Here is a 6,000-nt window from a genome sequence, read left to right on the forward strand (position 1 = left end):
CAATTTGTTCTCTGTATTTACGGGTCTCTTTCTGCTTTTTGTTGGTGGTGGTGGTGGTTAGTTCATTTATAATCATTTGTTTTGTTTTTAGATTCCACATATAAGTGGAATCATTTGGTATTTGTCTTTGTCTGACTTAGTTCACTTAGCGTAATACGCTCTAGTTCCATCCATGTTGTTGCAAATGGCAACCCCTCATTCTTTTTTATGACTGGGTAATATTCCATTGTTTATATCTATTTTGGCAAAATTTAAATACACAGAACCATTTTGATGGTTTCTACTAATGCAGGATATATATATATATACACACATACTCACTTATCTTTTATTTACTGTTTTTTTTTTTTTTTTCAGGTAATCATTAGATTACCCTATCTGCTCTGCTAGGAGAGAATCTGGTATTGCTTCACTGCCTTTCTGCCAAATACAGAAAGATCTGAGTCTGAACAGTGCACCAGTGCCATTCCTTTTCAATGCACACAGTGTTACTGGTGAAGGCTGGTCATGTAAAGCTTCACACTTGTCTACTGCTACTGGGTTACCCTTGCTGGTTGAAGCCCCAGGCAGAGCAGTGCCCATAAAGCATCAGTAACAAGAGTCCCGTGTTCTGTCCTTACTCCACAACACACGATGATGGAACCAGTAAGAGGGGGTTTGGAGAGGTTTTAGCAAGAAAACTCTGCTGGCTCAGCCACCACAAATTCTTGTTCTTCTGAGCTGATCCCAAGTCACTGGGTTAAACCATCATGGATTACATCAGTATGTATCTCTAATTCCACATCCAGGGTGTATTGACTAGAATTTAAGTCCCTTTTCTCTTCTGTTTCTAATAGCCTGCTTTCTCCCTGTATTGTCTACTTTTTGCTTTCTAATCAGTTATATCTAATTTCAGGATGATGAATGGCCAACAGTCTTAAATTCACATATCACAGAAGACAAAAGTTAGCACTTAAAGAATAAGTAAAAATCAGCATTTCTGTTATAAAAACAAAACAGAAAGGGGTGCCTGGGTGGCTCAGTCGGTTAAGCATCTGCCTTCAGCTCAGGTCATGATCCTGGGGTCCTGGGATCAAGCCCCACATTGGGCTCCTTGCTCGACGGGGAGCCCGCTTCTTCCTCTCCCTCTACCTGCCACTCCCTCTGCTTGTGCTGTCTGTCAAATAAATAAAAATCTTTAAAAAAATAAAAAATAAATAAAAACAAAACAGAAACAAACAAGGCCCCCAAAATCATAAATTATTTGTTGATTCAGTGATCTAAGTTTCTATCTTCATACGTACATACACTAAAAAAATCAAGATACTAATTTTAATTGCCAATTTTCGTTTCTTTTTCTTGTAATGTGTGTTGATTCTTTTTTTTCTTTGTTTAGTTTACCAAAGGAGCATGCTCTATTTGAAATTATAAAAGGTTGCCATTTTAATGTTATATCTCATATATGTCAAATGTTTTCATTTCTCAGCTTCAATAAAGAAACATTTTACTCTAATATGGGAGGCTTGAAAACATACAAAGTAGACACTTAGTAATGAGAAAGTTGTTGGGACCACAGGGATTCATGAATGAGAGTCACAGTTTACTAAATTTCTCTTCTTGTCCTTCTATTTCTCCAGATTTATAAAAGTTAGTAGTAGAATATCTCTGCATGGATGCCCAAGTAAGTCTCTCTTAAAATATCTGGTAGAGGGGTGCCTGGGTGGCTCAGTTGGCTATGCATCTGACTCTTTATTTTGGCTCAGATCCTGATCTTAGGGTCCTGGGATCAAGCCTTACAGTAGGCTCTGCCCTCAGCGGGGAGTCTGCTTGAGGATTCTCTCCCCCTCTTCCTCTGCCCCTCCCCCTGGTCTCATTATCTCTCTCTCTCTTGCTCTCAAATAAATAAATCTTTTTTTTTTTTTTTAAGATTTTATTTATTTATTTGACAGAGATAGAGACAGCCAGCGAGAGAGGGAACACAAGCAGGAGGAGTGGGAGAGGAAGAAGCAGGCTCATAGTGGAGGAGCCTGATGTGGGGCTCGATCCCAGAATGCCAGGATCACGCCCTGAGCCGAAGGCAGATGCTTAACCACTGTGCCACCCAGGCGCCCCTAAATAAATAAATCTTAAAAAAATATCTGGCATAGGTGATCGTACCAAATTATCATCTATCTACATCAATAATACAGCAGTTTAGGAAGGTGAGAAGTTGAAATAATTGTATAATACTCTCCAAAATACTTTTCTTTGAAATGTTTCTAAGCATTTGAAGACCAGAAATGTCTATGACTTCAATTATTTAGAAGATTGCTTTTATTATGTGCTCAAACGTGTTATTTGCCCCATTCCAGAATTCCCTTACAAAATGAATGCATGGAAAGCAAATAGGATGTCATTTAAGTAAACTTTTAAAAATAACAAACCATTTTATTTCAGTATCTCCAGGGCAACGATCCTGAGAATGATGTTGTCTTTGTGCTTCTATTTTTTTTTTCTCTCTCTCTCTGACAATGAGCTTTCTTGACATTCAGTAACAAGTATATGAGGAGTAAAGGAGATGTAATTGAAAAAAGTTAATTCTAATGTTAATTACACATGAAATTTCTTGTTAAGGCATGTGCCATCACACCTCCTTACGTAACAGAGCTTATTATCTGACTCTTGGCTACGCAGGTCAAATAATGCATACAGTAAATTTCAGCACATTTACTTAAATATATAATGGAGATTTATCTTAATTTTAGATTCATCCTAAGTGGTAAAATTAGACTTTCCGGTAAAAAACTAATTAACTAAATTTTGAAAGCTGTCTGTACCATCTTGGCACATTTTGAAGTCCATCTTTTGATTTTTAAAATGTCACTTAACTTATGTTTGATAGATGTAAATAAACTTTTTTTTCTTTATGCTGTCACTTTAAATGCTTTGGAAAATGCTTTTATTTCATTTCATTTCGTCCAGTGTTGTTCGTATCTTTTATGCTTTGCTTATCTTTTGGAAGTGTCTGTCCAACTAGAGCTCTACCAAGAAGTTGTTTTGCAAGGACATCTTCAGCTCCTAGGTATAAAAATGAGTCAAACACCACTATTATTTTTACCCTTCAGGAAAAACCTTCTGTGAAAATCCTGATTGCATTTCCTTTTATAAGAATCCCTCTCATATTTATTAACTGAAATGTTTGGGTCAAATCAGCCACATGTACTCTCTGTAGTTTATCAGCAGAAGGATTCTTTGAAAGATTAAATTGCACAGGGCTGACTTCTAAAGTGCCATGGGGAAAAAGTTGTCTAGTAAAAATGCTAGAACTGTTATTTTCTTGGGAAATGTTGTAAAATTTTAGCAAATTAAATATATTACATTTAAACCCATTCATACCCGAGACTGAATTGTTTATACATGCTTGAAAGGACTGTCATTTGTGTGTTGAGATAAGCAAATTGAAGAATCATAATTACCCATAACTGTGTTTTGTGTTTCCTGGAATTTTAAAATAGTCAAAAAATATCTGTGAAATCAAGCATGGAGAAAATATTGCATTATTAATAGTATATTTAAAAGTAAATAAGATCTTGAATATCTTTATAAATCATTTTTAGTCAACATAATCCTTCAAGCATCAATTCACTGTATTTTAAAATGCACATTCATTTTCTCTCATGTGATTTTTCCACATCTCTCATTTTGCTTCTCTACATGTCTCTTTGGGGAAGAATGTGGAATGTATAAAGGACCTTTCAGAAATACATGTGTCCCCTCCCATAGACAAAATCACATTTTATGTTGTAAGAATGACTTGCAGATTCTAATTTCTCTCCCATTAGCCTTTCTGACTCCAGTTGCTTTTAATCTCAATGGTTAAGAGAGCCATCCAGATCTTCCTTCATCTGCCAACACCAGAAATCCCACTTTAACCTTCTGTTCCTCCCTTTTCCACCGCATATCATCAGAAAGTCCTTGATTCTACTTCAAACTTTCTGAATTGGTTCACAACCTCTCTGTCCCCAGTGCCACCTCCTTAGTTCTTGTTCTTATCACCTGCACCCCACCCCTTGAATTTATTCCAGTAGCCTCCTAACTTTTCTCCAATTCTTTGTCTCATCTCTCTCCTAGCAATAATAACAATATCTGCCTTTAATTTACATGTATTCTGATCCAGGCCCTGTACGAAGACTTTACACTCTTGCATTTAAACCTTACAGCAAGCAGCCCATGGGCGTGGCTATAATTGTCTGACTTTTCACATAACCGCACTGAAGGTTGCTTAGGGTTTACAGTTTTAAAGTAAGGCTGTAGTTTAGATCCAGTTCTCTCCGTCTTTAGCGCATGAGCTGTTGAACATTTACTATATGCCCCGCCCTCTGCATTGTTGTCATAGTAACCTTTTTTTAAAAGTCATGATGCTGAACATTTTCCGTTATCCTGCTCACAACTCTTTAGTGGATCCCAGCATATGTAGGTTTAAGTAAAAATCCCTTAGCATGATATCAATGTCCTTAATTATCTGATTCTCTCCTGCATTTCTGGACTATTCTATTTTCAACCACTTTCCCAGTTGCCACTTTGTATTTTGGGTTAATCAGGAATATGTATCAGTTTGTAGTTCCTGCCTGACAACATGTCTCTCTGTCTCTGTCTTTGCTAACCTCTCTGCCTGGAAATCCTTCTACCTAACACTTGTCTCCTTGTACCCTCAGCTATGAAGATTTTTCTGACTTTCAGGGAATTCTGGGTCCTCCCTCCTCAGGGCCCCTTCACACCTGTACTAGACAGTAAACTCCTCAAAGGAAGAGCCTGTGTGTTTTTATTTTTATATTCTCTAGGATCTGGCATACAAATGTATTTATACAAATCCCATTCAAATGGGATTAAACATATATTTTCAAAAAATGGATGTAGGCACACCTATGTTCATAGGAAGTTTCAAGTCACTGGTTCCCTGAAGAACCCTAATTTCTTTCCATTTCAGAGAGGTTGGTACAGTTTTCCAAATGATCCTATTTGACCAACATAAGCAGTTGATTTAGCTGAAACATTAGACTACCTTCTCTTCCTTAAGAAACATACTTTTGTCCATGCAGAAAGCTTAGTGCATGTCCTCCTCTACGGAACAATGCCAAAAGCTAGGTACAAGACTATTGAATCTTCTTTTTCAAAGTCATCCTTTGACTTATTACCAAGATTATTTTTCTTAATTACCTACGTTCAATTCTTTATGTGTACATTCCCTGCCCTTGGCCATGTTTAAAATTGAATTTCTTGTGTATCTTCCCTTGACTTCTCTTTTATTTTATTTTTTATTTTTTTATAATTTTTATTTTGTTATATTAGTCACCATACAGTACATCCCCAGTTTTTGATCCAATGTTCCATGATTCATTATTTGCATATAACACCCAGTGCACCATGCAATATGTCCCCTCCTTAATACCCATCATCGGCCTATCCCAATCCCCCACTCCCTCCCCTCTGAAGCCCTCAGTTTGTTTCCCAGAGTCCACAGTCTCTCATGGTTCATTCCCCCTTCTGTTTACCCCCCTTCATTCTTCCCTTCCTTCTCCTACCAATCTTCCTATTTCTTATGTTCCATAAATGAGTGAAACCATATGACTTCTCTTTTAAAGCTATTATCATTTGGTTCATTTTTTCTTAGATACTTTTTTAAAAATTTCTGGCTGAAACACTTTCTTATAATTTCTGTTTCTATCCCAGGTTTTTGCTTAAGCTTAGCATTGCATTAATAAGGCTGGGCAAAGTTTCAACAGCATTTAATCTTACATTTTTAATTATTCCTCACATTTTACTGTCTTGACATATTTACTGTAATAAGGGGAAATCATTAATTCACTTAAAAATATGTGTGTGAAAACTATAGTTTTGCTTTTGATTAATTTCCATATTCATCATTACTTTGCTCTTAATTTACTATGCCCTCAAGAGAATGAGGATGAAGAACAAGATTTTTCTCCCTTTGTTCAAAAAGAACTGTCTTAGAAATCAAATCAGGCTAAAAATTTATTTGCA

The sequence above is a fragment of the Ursus arctos genome, unplaced genomic scaffold (assembly GCF_023065955.2).
Source record: "Ursus arctos isolate Adak ecotype North America unplaced genomic scaffold, UrsArc2.0 scaffold_14, whole genome shotgun sequence".
Taxonomy (NCBI): Eukaryota; Metazoa; Chordata; class Mammalia; order Carnivora; family Ursidae; genus Ursus; species Ursus arctos.